The sequence below is a fragment of the Poeciliopsis prolifica genome, unplaced genomic scaffold, assembly GCF_027474105.1.
Source record: "Poeciliopsis prolifica strain line A6 unplaced genomic scaffold, Auburn_PproV2 SCAFFOLD108, whole genome shotgun sequence".
Taxonomy (NCBI): Eukaryota; Metazoa; Chordata; class Actinopteri; order Cyprinodontiformes; family Poeciliidae; genus Poeciliopsis; species Poeciliopsis prolifica.
The window spans coordinates 520,965-535,000 of NW_026562483.1; the positions used below are offsets into that span (position 1 = coordinate 520,965).

At 41.5% G+C, this 14,036-nt stretch overlaps 1 pseudogene; it reads left to right on the top strand.

The window, feature by feature from the left end:
* The window catches only part of LOC129354339 (slit homolog 3 protein-like), a 184,987-nt pseudogene that overhangs the window by 137,372 nt on the left and 33,579 nt on the right, over window positions 1–14,036 (top strand).

The following is a 14,036-nucleotide window of genomic DNA, read 5'->3' on the forward strand; positions in this document are numbered from 1 at the left end:
AGTGGAATATCGACAAGAATTTGTGCACATTTGTCATTTTGTTACAGCAACACAGTTTTCTAAAAAAAAAAAAAAAAAAGGAAGTCTTAAATAGTTATTATTGTCATTTTTATTGTCACAATATTAACACAAAAATGTCATGATGAAAATTTTAAGTCCATGTTGCCCACAGCTACTACTACGATAGAAAGAAAAACGTCTCAAATGCATCAATACAAGCCTGAAGTTCTGATGTTACACACACACACACACACACACACACACACACACACACACACACACACACCACACACACACACACACGTTCCACCAGGGGACATGTTTGATATCCGTATCGACCGGCGTCCCCGACCTGTTTGTGCAGAGGATAGCTGCTTGATTGCTCTGTGACTGAAGGAGAAACTTTGCAGGACATTTCTACCAGAGTTCTTTTCACAACTCCTAATGTGATCATTGATATAAAACAACTGCATAAATGTATTTTTTCTCACTTAGCAGACATTTCTTTACATAAAATACTCTTTGTAAAACAAACTTATTTCTATTGGTACTAATTATAAATGCCTGGAAATTATTTTGTGTCATTTGACTTATTGTGATCATTTTGGATGTATTCTAGGTTAAAGAATTACTTTTTTGTGGCATTTTGCTGCATTTTTCCACATTTTGCAGCACTTCATGGTGTTTTGCTACAATTTACTCTTTTGCAGCATTTGTAGCATTTTGTAGTGTTTTGTGGTGTTTCACAGTTTCTCTGTTTAGAGCGGTTGGAGTGTTTTGTAGCTTTTTGCTGCATCTTGTGGCATTTCACAGAGCTCCACCCTCTGGATTGTTTGCAGCATGTTGCAGTGTTCGGAGGCGTTTCACAGGGCCATGCTCTCTGTTTGGAGCAGTTGTGATAAATGTTGTTGCCAGACAGAAGCAGAGTTTAACAGTTTGATGTATCGGCAGTTCTTCAATAATCTCTGTGTTCATCCTCTAAATTTGCCGCCATTGCTTGCTTCCATCAGCTTCTGCTTTCATCAAGGTGTGACCCACTTCCTGTTTCATTTGTTCTGAGGTTTTGAGGTTATTTTGCTTTAAACCTTGAAGACATTTCAGCCTCTCCTTCAGCAAGGAGTCGGCTCCTCAGGTTGGCTTGGTTCTGATTGGTTCTGTCAGAACCAGACTTGAAGGTTGCCTTCAAGTCTGGATGGAAATCAGGTTTACTAACGGCATATGAATGAGTTCAGAACCAGAACCAGATCCAGGAAGATGTTTAGTTTTTCATTCTAATCAGATCAGAGTTTCAAATTTATCTTCATTACTGATAGAAAGGAGGCAGATATGGATGGATGGATAAAGGGAGAAAAGGAGGGACGGAGGAGGATGTGAAGAGAAGAGGAAGAAGGGGAGGAAGAGGAGGGCTGGATTAGTTTCCATTCATCATCCTGACAGCCGACCCTCTGGCCGGCCTTGGGACCTCACCACATCCTTCACTTTCTCTCCTCTAATTTCTCCTTTGCTGTCCTTTTTTCCCTCCATCCTCTCTTCCTCTTCCCCCACCTTCACATCCTTTAATCCTCGTCTCTTGATGTTCGGGAGTAAATTTTATGATTTTTTTGTTCATGATAGCAGTGAAGCTGGTTCCTCTCTGATAACATTCAGAGATTTATTGAAATTAAAATGTAGAAATTTAAAGCTAAATCTTCAATGAAATGTTGAAAACCTAGCCGAGCTGAACTTTTAGTGTGGTTGGTAGTTTGACTTCAGCTAAAACTAATAAAATTGAAAAAATGTTCTAATAATTATTATGGAACAGAACCATTGCAGCATTTGCCATTGTTGTTTATTTGTGCTGGTCTAGTTGAAGTCCCAGGAGAATTTGTTTGTGATGGTAGGAAAGTTTTATGGTTGCTGTGAAGACCAGGTGAACCTGCAGAGTTCTGTCATCCCCAGTTTGACCAACTGAAAGTAACTCAACTAACTACATTTATTTTTCATACAAAGAAAACTGGGAACCTTTGTATTGATGTGTTTCTGGTACGTCTGTAAATATGCCACACAGCTTCATCTGCTTACAGTAGCCATGGAAGCTGCTTCTCTCAGTTGATTTCTGCTTCAAACCGATCTGATCGGACGCTGGAAAAGACTGTTGCTATGTTCACGTTGTGCTAAATTGAAGATTTGATTCAATATTTTCACAAGCAAACAAAAAAAAAATCGAAAAAGATTTATTTCAAAAACAAAACTTTTATTTCTCAATCAATAAAACAAAAATAAACATTTTAAATTTTTGAAACATATTCCTTGCTTATGGTACAGAAACAAATATCTGTTGTTTTGCTATTTTTATGCGAAGAAAGTTCACCCTGTAAAGCCGACCAGGGATTCTCTGACTGATGTTTTTCTTCCTGAAGCCGTTTGGAGCAGAACCTGATCAAAAGCGTCCCGCCAGGAGCGTTTACAGCCTATAAGAAGCTGAAGAGAATGTGAGTAAACACACACATACACACAAGACAAAGTTTTGTTTAGATACCAAAAATTTCAAATACACTCCATGAATTATGCCAACATTGGCATTGGTCCCGGTAATGTGAGTATTTATTGAAATCATCAGGCACGTTAAACCACATAGCCAGACAAAAACACACACACACATTATAATGATCCATATGGATCAGTTGATTTTCCTCTTTCTACCTGTTTTCTCAGCTGTCTCTTCAAATTTTAAGACTCTCTTCTTCCTTTCGTCGCTGTCTGTTTTTCCTCCTGATTAGTCGTTTTTCATGTTTCTGATCGTTTGTCTGGCAAGTTGAATCCCATTAGCGATTTTTTCCGTACTCTCATTCTGTCCACAGAGACCTGAGCAAGAACCAGATCTCCGACGTGGCGGCGGACGCCTTCAGCGGACTGCGGTCGCTCACTTCACTGTAAGTTCGTCAAGCGTTCTAACATGCAGGACAAAAAAAGCAGTCAGGAAGTCGCTGAATAAAGGAGTTTCACATGATGCTGAGTTTGTGTCTTTGTTTGACCCTCACAGGGTTCTTTACGGCAACAAGATCGCTGAGCTACCAAAAGGAATATTTGATGGACTTTCTTCCCTGCAGCTACTGTGAGTCTTCAGGAAACTGAAATATTTTTAGCATTTTAGCTTCACAACACCGGAGCAGAGAAGGAGAGAGATGCAAGGTGGAAATGCAAATGAAAATCAGGATGTAAGAAAACAGAGATCGAGTCAAACAATGAAATACTCGGCTTGTTTTGTTTTTTAAACTACACAGTTAAAAATGAATAGCAGTGATTTGGGTTATTTAACCTGACATGAATTGAAAAAGAAGGTGATTTATTTTCAAAAGTCCTGTTTTCTGCATGCTGTGGTGGTGCAGGGGGTCAGCACGCCCACGTTTGGAGGCCTCAGTCCTTGACACGGACATCGCGGGTTCGACTCCCGGTCCCGGCGACCTTTGCCACATGTCTTTCCCTCCCTCATCACCCTCTTTTCTGTCTGCCTACTGTCAAAAATAGGAGCCACTAGCGCCGCAAAAACTCTTTGGAGAAAAAAAAAGATTAAAAAGAAAGTCATGTTTTCATCATATTAAATAAATTCAAGAGTAAATGATGCTAAATAAAGTTACATAAAGAGAAGAGAAAACGATGCAAGGCTCATGTTTTTCAACGCTGCATCATTTAGTACATTGCACTTTTTAAAATCAAACTGATCCTCTCCTAACAGCTTCCTGCACCTCCTGTCACCATATTGGACTCCACAGCTGACCTTCAGTGGTCATAATGTTCTGCTTCTTTTCTTGACTGTTTGTGTTCAGATTACTGAACGCCAACAAGATCAACTGTTTGAGAGTGAATGCCTTCCAGGACCTGCAGAACCTGAACCTCCTGTCTCTGTATGACAACAAGCTGCAGAGCATCAGTAAAGGCCTCTTCGACCCGCTTCGCTCCATCAAGACTCTGTAAGTTCAAGATGGCCGCCATGGTTGTCAAAACAATGTATTTTTGAACAAAAGCTCCCAATATTTATCACAGATAAATACTTTTGGTGTCGAATCATACTTTATTGGACCTATAGAAATTGTACTTAGTGATAATATTTAGATTTTCCAAGATGGCCACCATGGTTGTCATGGAAAGGTAATTTTTGCACTGAAACAGTAAATTAGTTGAATGTGTTTAGTGTCAAGTCATAGCCTACATGTTTTAAACCATATAAATCATACATATTTTGTTGGTCTGGTGGACATTTTACAAAATGGCCACCATGGTTGTAATGGAGAATAGATGTCTGCACTAAAACTGGCTGTATTTTATACCATCCGTGGCCACAACTAACCACATTAGCTTCACTAGTAGCCAATTTGCCAGACAAGAATCTTAGCTAGGCTAAAGCTACCACTAAACAGAAAAGCATTAGTTGAAGTTAAAGCTAAACATATAAAAACATTAGCAGAAGCTAATGCTAACCATTAAGACGATTGTATCATCTTCCAGTTGACGACTGATCTGAGATTCGCAGTAAAGTCCTCAGTTTCTGATTCTGCTTCATTTTTTTTATAACATTTAACTTTTTATTGAAAATTTTTACATTTATTTACATATACAATGAACTTGAACACATCACATCCACCTCTACCAAAAATAAAAAGAAACCAAAACTGTTGCTCGGGAGCTTGTACTCATTATTACCTTATTGTCTCTCGTTTCATAGGCCTTTATCTTTTGCCGCTCTCTGTTGTCCTGAATATACTCCATTTTGTCCATTTTTCTTCCATTTGTTCTTGTTGCAGTCTCAATCTGTGTGTTAGTTTTTCTACGATATAAATTTCTTCCACTATTCCAGTCCATTGTTCTTGGCACGGGGGTCCTCTTTCCCCCACATGATCGCTTTCTTACCCGCTATTAACAGAATCTTAATCAGGTATCTATCTTTTACCCTAATCTTGGTGTTATTAAAATTACATAGATATAATACCATACTACTCATAGGGAGATTCTGCTTCATTTGATCACATCACCATTTTATGAACATTACGACCAAACTGGAAAATATTTGATGTGACATAAAGTTTATTCAGGTCATTAAAATGGGGAACATTTTATGGCAATAATTGGCTGAAAGGATTCTAAAATGGCATCCACCTTGAACAATGGTGTAATTCTTAAATTACAGTAAATGATGGGAAATGTGCAAAACATCCTGCAAGATGCCTTAAGGTTTATTTTTGAATCCATATTTGGAGTATATTTACAGTAATGTTGTTCACAAATCAGCAGTGTTATCATTATTGTTGTTATCATCCTGTGTGTCTCCAGCCACCTGGCCCAGAATCCCTTCATGTGCGACTGTCACCTGAAGTGGTTGGCTGACTTCCTGTTCGATAATCCCATCGAGACCAGCGGCGCGCGCTGCAGCCACCCGCGCCGGCTGGCCAACAAACGCATCAGCCAGGTCAAAGGCAAGAAGTTCAGGTGCACAGGTGAGCGCCGCACTCTGCTCTTCAGGGGTCGGGGGTCATCCTCCCTGTGGATCCCTCCTGACACAGACATGTTTCATTTGGGTTTCGTCTAGGACCAGATATTTATCATTAATCTTTTATCGTTTAGTTCTTCTTATCACGAGAAGAAGGTTAACTCATTGTTATTATAATGATGTTTAGACAGAATTAGAAAATTATTCTTGTTATCTGATTTTTAATTTGACTATTTTCTCTTCTGTTTATTCAAAGAAAGCATCTATAAATATCAATACATTTGAAAATATGGTTAAACACAGTCAGGTGATCAAATGGGATTGTTTATCAGACTACAGAAAACCTGTTGAAGGCTGCAGCAAACCTGAGACTCTAAAATTATGAAAAAAACTAACAATTTTTTAATAATTAGACTTTGATGTATTTTGAGAAATAATTGCATTTAATTTCCACCAATGAAGATGTAACTTTTTAACATCTATTTTGACATTAACAATGACAGTATTGCAAAATCTTATCATCAATATCACATCTGATGGAAAGAAATTTAGAAGAAATTAGGATTTAAAAATATATATTTAAAAAATACATCTTTATTCTAAAGTAGCGTTTCTCAACGGGGCGGTACCGCCCCCCCGGGTGCGGTACCGCCCCCTGGGGGGCGTCCAGAAGACAGCAGGGGCCGCTGGGATTCCTTTGGGGGCCGTTTGCTCCAAGGTAAACGTTACACTTGAAATCCACAACAATACTGGTTTAGACTTTGAGCAAAAACTGTTAAAACTGTATTGTGTAACATTAAAACATGTCAGGCTGCAGCTGCATCGACAGCAGCTCTCCTTCTCTTTAGTGTTAGCTTCTCCTGCTACTGGTAGCTTCACCACATCAGTTCAGTGTCACACCGGCTGCTGACGGCGCTGTGATTCACTTGTCTGGTCATTTTTTAGAGCTAACATCGGCGCCGTAGGTGATCTGGTATGAAATGGTAGCAACACAGATTCTGATTTTAATCATCAGAATCCTGGAGCTAAAAGGTTTACGACAGTCTGCTCCTCGACCGCCCCACACCGCAGGGGGTAAAGGGGAAAAAAAGACTCAGAAACAGAAAACCAGGATGTAGAACGGAGCAACGATGTGAATCAGGATCAGAGAATCCAGTGAAAAATCAATATGAGGGCAAATCAGGTGAAACAGGTGATGATGAGGCGGCACAGCAGGTGATCGACATGATGAGGAAAGATGACTGGTGGTCAATACAAACAATAAAATTAAACCACCAACAGCAAAGAAACTAAAGAAGACAGCAATAAACCAAGAGAGCATAAAACAAATCCAAGAAAACTAAATGGAAACGAATGAAGAACAAAATAAAAGAATAAACTAAGAAACTAAAGACAGAGGAATAAACTGGTATGGCAAGACCTTTCGAGCAATAATGAACACAGAGGACTGTATGGCAAGAATACAAGGTTTGAGACAATGACTAGTACTAAGAATAAATATATTTTACAAACAATAACAATTATGCTTTTAATTAGATTTTATCTTATATATTCATTCCATATTATTTTTCATGCCAGTGTTAATGTCATGAGGCTGTTCAGTGACTTTCAGTCTGACTCATTTGGATTTAAGAACCAGCTTTGTTCTGTGTAATTTCTGTCCAGTAAAACTATTAATCAATAAACTAATAGTCTGGTCTATTTAAAGATATAATCCATGGTTCTGTCCCATGTTTGTGTGGCATTAAAATGATCTGGATCTTTTGTTTTTCCACTGAAAACTCTGGTTTGCACATTAATGCCATGTGGGTGAAATTCTTTGGATGATACTCTGATGTCCCATGCTCCTGAAGGCAGCACGGAGCTGCAGCAGCAGAACTTGACAGAACCACTGAAGAAGAAGATTGATGAAACTGTCCATGTTTTAATGTTGCAGAGTTCAGTCTGTTTGCAAATAGATCAAAGTTTAAACAGGTTGAACAACCTTTATCTGGTCATTTTGTGCAACATTTAACAATAGAAAATGTTTCAGAACAAGAATATTTCTCCACTCTGATTGGCTGCTCATTTTAACTTTATTTGTTCATTCATTGCATTTTTATGAGACACCTGTAAAATTAATTTCTATTCATGTGACTTTTTTGTTCTCTGGGAAATTATTTTTTATGATAAATACATGAACCATAAAAATCAAAACATCAACAATAGTGAGAGTGAATTTAATAACAAATAATCTTCTTTCATGCGGCGTGATAATAATGGACAGGGGGCGCTGGCCCAAAAAAGGTTGAGAAACACTGATCTAAAGGTTTACTTAGCTGGACTCTGCAGGCTAACGGCTACAGACGTCTGGATTAGATCAGAGCAGATTCAGGTGTTAGAACGGCCCAGTCAAAGTTCTGACCTGAATAGAAATGAGAAATAATGAAAAGCTGATGTTCTCCATCCAGTCTGCCTGAGCTGGAGATGACAGATGGGAAAAAATCCATTTTATCACTAAATGACCTGCTTTGCTTCTTTATTGTGAGATCCATGTGTTGCATTGACAGGAAGTCTGACAGGAAGACTTTCAGACATGAAATCATTTCTGTCGTTTCCTCCGCCTCCAGCCTCTTACAGAGATGCTGCATGTTCTCCTGCCAGCAGGGCGGCGATGTTTCAGATCTGTGTCCGACTCATGTCTTGTCAGAGAGTTGTTCCCCGTCACGTTCCCATTGTTGTTCCCAGGTTTTAAATTCCCGACTGCTGTGGTTCTCACTAAACGCCGTGTGTAGCTCCGCCCCCTGCCACGCCCTGTTGGAGGCGGCGGCCTCTGCTTCAGCTCTTCCTGTCTGTCGCTTCTCCTTCCTGTGCTCCCCTCCCGCCGCTGCCTCCTCCTCCTCTTGACCCCTGACCTTTCTCTGCCCGCTCTCCCCTGACTGACTGGCGCAGCTCTCTGTCGCCCCGCCTTCCTCCTGTGTGGACCTTCATTCTGATTGGTTCTGCAGCTGTCTCTTGTGCTTGATCTAACCATGTGGCCCCGCCTACTGTGACATCACATGGTTCCATCAAGCGCCAGGGACCGCGCGGCACACGCCCACATGCCTCTCCTGGCCAATCACGCCTCGGAGCCTGTAGGGGTTTGGCTCTGACTCCTCTGACGCCGTGAGAACGTTTTGCTTTATCTTTGTTTCACAATCATAATCTGACATCAAATATTCCAAATTTCAGCGCAAACTGCCGGTAAAATTTTACAGAGCTGATTGCAGGTGGAGATTTTTATTTTAATGTGTTTTTTTCCCCTTAAAAATTTTTAAATATATTTTTTGCATTTTTCTACCAGCTGTCAGTTTGACTCCTGCTTTCTGTTTTCTGCTCCTTCACTTCCTCTTAGCATAGCACCACTTCCTGTTAGCACAGTACCACTTCCTGTTAGCATAGTACCACTTCCTGTTAGTACAGTACCACTTCCTGTTAGCATAGCACCACTTCCTTTTAGCACAGCATCACTCCCTGTTAGCACAGTACCACTTCCTGTTAATACAGTACCACTTCCTGTTAGCACAGTACCACTTCCTGTTAGCATAGCACCACTTCCTTTTAGCATAGCATCACTTCCTTTTAGCACAGCACCACTTCCTATTAGCACAGTACCACTTTCTGTTAATACAGTAGCACTTCCTGTTAGCACCATTTCTTATTAGCATAGCACCACTTCCTTTTAGCACAGCACCATTTCTTATAAGCATAGCACCACTTCCTCTTAGCACAGCACAACTTCCTGTTATTAATGTACTACTTCCTGTTAGCACAGTATCACTTCCTGTTAGTTCAGTACCACTTCCTGTTATCACTGGTCATGCTGCTCTCAAACACATTCCTCATTAAATCAGACTTGTTTAATAACAGAGGTGAACTCCTCCGGGTTGAAGGTCGTGTGTCTGCTGGATGTTCATGTTTCTCCGTAAAACATGAATTATTTTTTAAAGTTTCTGAATGTTTTGTATTAACATTTTGAACCCACAACTTTCTCCTCAGTTTGATGGGGGTTTTTCTCCATCTTCTTGCTGGTTTTAATGTCTCTCCCCTCTTCCTTCTCTCTGTTTCTGTGTCCTCCACTGTCACTTGCCCCCTGCAGGTCAGGAGGACTACCGCAGCCGGCTGAGTGGGGAGTGTTTCCAGGATCTAGTGTGTCCAGAGAGATGTCGCTGTGAAGGCACCGTGGTGGACTGCTCCAACCTCAAACTGACTCGGATTCCTCCGCACATCCCTGAACACACCACCGACCTGTAAGAAACCAAAAACGTCTGCAATCGAAAGCCTGCAGACGTCAGGCTTTCGACGTCGGCCTTACGATCTGACATCATGTCAGACATCAGATCTGACATGATGTCATATCTGTAGAATATTCTTCTACTGATAGAAACTGATAATAAATGTTAATAGTGCTGCTACATCTGGAGGAATAGAGCTCTCCTATAAGAACATAAAGAGTTTGTAGACATTTCTGGAGACGCTCTGAGGTCTGATGGACAAAATGACCGTCGCTACACCTATAAGCCAGAGGCGACATCCTAACTGTTAAGTATGGCATCATGCTGTCTAACTTGGATTTACTTTTATTTTGTTTTTTTCTTGTGACATTTTGTGCTGCTTACTTCCTGATGGTCCGGTCGACCCGGTTCTACTGGAACCAGAACTCCACCATCTGCTCCACCTCCAGCTCCTATGGTTCTGAGTCAAACCAGCCTGTTCCCCTCCTGGCCTGTGGGGGCGCTGCACCTAGAACCATTGAAGGAAACGACACTAAAACCTCTGAAGATGCTGAGAACAACTTCCTGTTTCACCAGATGAAACAGGATAGAGGCGTCAGAGTTTAGTGATTTCTCTTTAGTCTTTGGCTGAAGACCAGGAGCCATTTCTGCTGCTAACGCTAGGCTAGCATGTTAGCTTTGGTTGTATTTACCCAGAATGCCCTGCACTGTAGTCCACTTCCTGCTTTTGGAGCGGTCTTCAGTCCACTTGGCGGTCACATTCAAACTGAGTTCACGTCAACCGAACCCAGACTGAGGTTTGGAGGAGCAGAGGTCAGAGGTCAATTAGCGTTCACACCTCACCAACCGAACTGGACTTTATAAGAACAACGGACTGGAAGAGGCGTGTTCTCTACACAGGAACAGACACAGACACGCACACACCCTCACACACACAAACACGCACACACCTACACACACACAAACACACCCCTCACACACACAAACACATCCTCACACACACAAACACGCACAGACACCACACACACCTCACACACACAAACACACACACCCCTCACACACACAAACACACACACACCCTCACACACACAAATACACACACACACCCTCACACACACAAATACACACACACACCCTCACACACACAAACACACACACCCTCACACACACAAACACACACACACACCCTCACACACACAGACACGCACACACCCTCACACACACAAACACACACACAAACACCCTCACACACAAAACACACACACCCTCACACACACCCTCACACACACACAGTTGGTCTTCTTAGCACCTTTTTAGTACAAATGACCTCAATAAAGCAGATGTCTGGCTTGCTATCTGCCCAGCTGTTTTCTCTGGGCTCAGGGCGATGCGGCTATTGATGACTACATAGAAAAGATTCATCGTTCTTCCTCCTCCTCCCTTTTATTTCTTCATTGTTCTTTGTTTCCCGCTGCATCATGGTTCAGAGCTCTGTGTTTCCTCGCTGCATGTGAAACAGAAAATAATGAATCTAACTTCCATCTCTGCCCTGTTCTCTGCAGGCGGCTAAACGATAATGAAATCTCTGTCCTGGAAGCTGCTGGGACGTTCAGGAAGCTGCCCAACCTCAAGAAAATGTACGTTTATTTCCAAACACACTTCTCATCTGAACTGCGTTTTCACTGAGAGACTCAGTTTGTTTTATGAAACAGATCAACAGCTTCACTAGGATGAGCCGTTCAAAGCAGGTTACAGGAAGATGAATACAAATGCACACCACACTTTTCAGATTATTATGACTTGAAATGTTAAAACTTGTGAATCTGTGTCCTTTTAGCTCATTGTCACATCATATCAATCAAAAATAAAATAATTATTTCATCCTGAATGAGGATAAGTTTCCCTTTGGCCTTTTTTTAAATTGATGAGACGACCAGCCAATCAAATCAGAGGGTTTATCAGCAACTGACCAATTAGAGGAACCAAAGTTCTCCAGGTTTGTGTTTACAAACATGGATTTGGTGCAAAATAATCTGAAAAACGTTGTCAGTGTGGAAGATCCAATAATAATCCACTTCAGAGGGAGGAATAAAGTTTATTTCGTTTCTGGAAAATATCTGTTCATCTACATGGAAGTATATCTGTAATTTTATTCATAATTTCAACATATGCTTTATGATTAAACCAAAATGAATTCATCCAAATCAATAACTGAACTGCAGCTACAAATCTAAACAGTTTCCTTATGAGCCATACACCACCATGGCAACAGGGCTCCACCCACAACCTGGCGCAATAACGCAGATCAAAACATTTCATAATTACTGAGGTCATCCGACACAACCATGCAAAGAAATGCATAGGAGCAATGATTGAAAAAATGAAATAGTAAATAATAATCAATAGAAAACAAATATCTTCCAGAACCTGATCATTCAAGCAGTGTCAATCCTGTAAAACCCAGATTATTGTTTTCTGCTGATCATCAAACTGACTAATGAGAATATTTAAGCAATAAAACCAAAGACACCATCATTAAGCTTTCATATTGTTCCTTGTTATTTAACAAATACAATGAAAGTTATCAGCTACTGGAGAGCAGAAAGCATCAAAATGGGCTCAGCTCTGCTTTACGACTCGAAGGAAACATTGAGCGGCTGAGGGAACCTGACGTGGGTTCTTCAGGCCGACTCGCTCTGACCTCCTTCCCTTCATGCTGATGAGACAGAAAACTGTCGGCGTCACACTCCATGTGGGCGGAGCCGTCGTCCTGTGGCGTCAGGTCAGCTGGTGAACGAACCGTGTGACACCAACACGACCAGGGAAAGAAATGTAATGAGAAAACTGTCTTAAAGGGCCGGTATCATGTTTACATTATGTTCTAAAGTTTTTTTATCATCAGAAACAAACCTGGAGATTTGACTTGAAGCTTTCATGTTTGAGAAATCCTTCAGTCTGCAAAACGCCTGGCAGGACCTAGCCCCGCCTTCAAGGTGGAGCTCCTCCCCCACTCAGCTCCTCCAGACTAGCCAGCAGCAATTAGCAAACAAATGTTGGAACTCTTTATAGGAGCTGCTGCTCAGAGGAACCCTGGTAAAAACGTCAAAGAGCTAACAGAGAAGCCATGTTGGGACAACTTCCTGGGGGCGGAGCTTCAGAAAGACCAGGAGTTTTTAAAGAGACAGAGGCCCAATTTCATTATGTTAAATTACAAAATAAAATTTCCTTTAGGTCATATTTGATATTTATAGCATTTTAAAACAACTGAAGGTGACATTTTGAAGCATTATTATGCAATAAAACGGAAATCATGATCAAAACACGTAAAATAATAATAAAAACATAATGATAAGGAGCATAAGAGGAGGAAGAGCTGCTGGTTGGAGGAGATGCAGAAAAGCTCAAATAAAGGTCGAATGGATCAAATAATAAATGGAAAAACAAAATGGATCTTCAGTCCAGGTTTGCAGTCGGTCCTTATCTGCAGAGAGTGTGTGTGTGTCAGAAGAAGATGGAGAAAGATGGAGCAGAGTCGAGTGTTTGATTTATTGGAGAGGAAATTTCTAACCATCCAGCAGCATCACTGACAATATAGATTGGTTTGCTCTCATTTCCATTTTCCTCCATTCTTCTCCTCCTCTGCCTCCTTCGCGTTTGCTTTGCTTTAATGCAGCTGACTTCATATCTGTCTGACATCTTTTTTATTCTTTTCCTACCCTGAATGTTCCGCTCCTTTCTGATGAGCAGAATCACAGCCAGCTGCCAAAAGCTGCTCTGAGCTGCTGTCATGGCCGCCGGTGGCTTTCATAGAACGTCACTAGCTAACAAAGTCCGCTAGCTAGCGACGTCCGCTAACGTTATTAGACGTCTGCTAACGTTATAGCACACATTAGCTAGCAGACATTAGCAAACGTTAGCTAGCAGATGTTAGCTAACGTTATAGCATATGTTAGCTAGCAGACGCTAACGCTAGCAGACGTTAGCTAGCGGACGCTAACACTAGCAGGCCTCCCCGCGGCCTGGCCCGCGGGGAGGCCTGCTGGAGGCACCCTCTCCTGCCTCCAGTTTCGAGTGTTTGATGTCTGCAGGTTTCTGTGTTATCTCGTGAAAGAAAAGGACGTTTCTTTCTCGATGAGAGACGTTGATGGAGGGACGTGACTAATTGCTGCAATCAGAGGCAGATGTTCTGCTGATGTTCTGGTTCTTCCCCAGAAACCTGAGCAACAACAAGCTGAGGGATGTGAGAGAGGGCGCCTTCGACGGCGCCGCCGGCGTCCTGGAGCTGCTGCTGACCGGGAACAAGCTCACCGCGCTGCAGG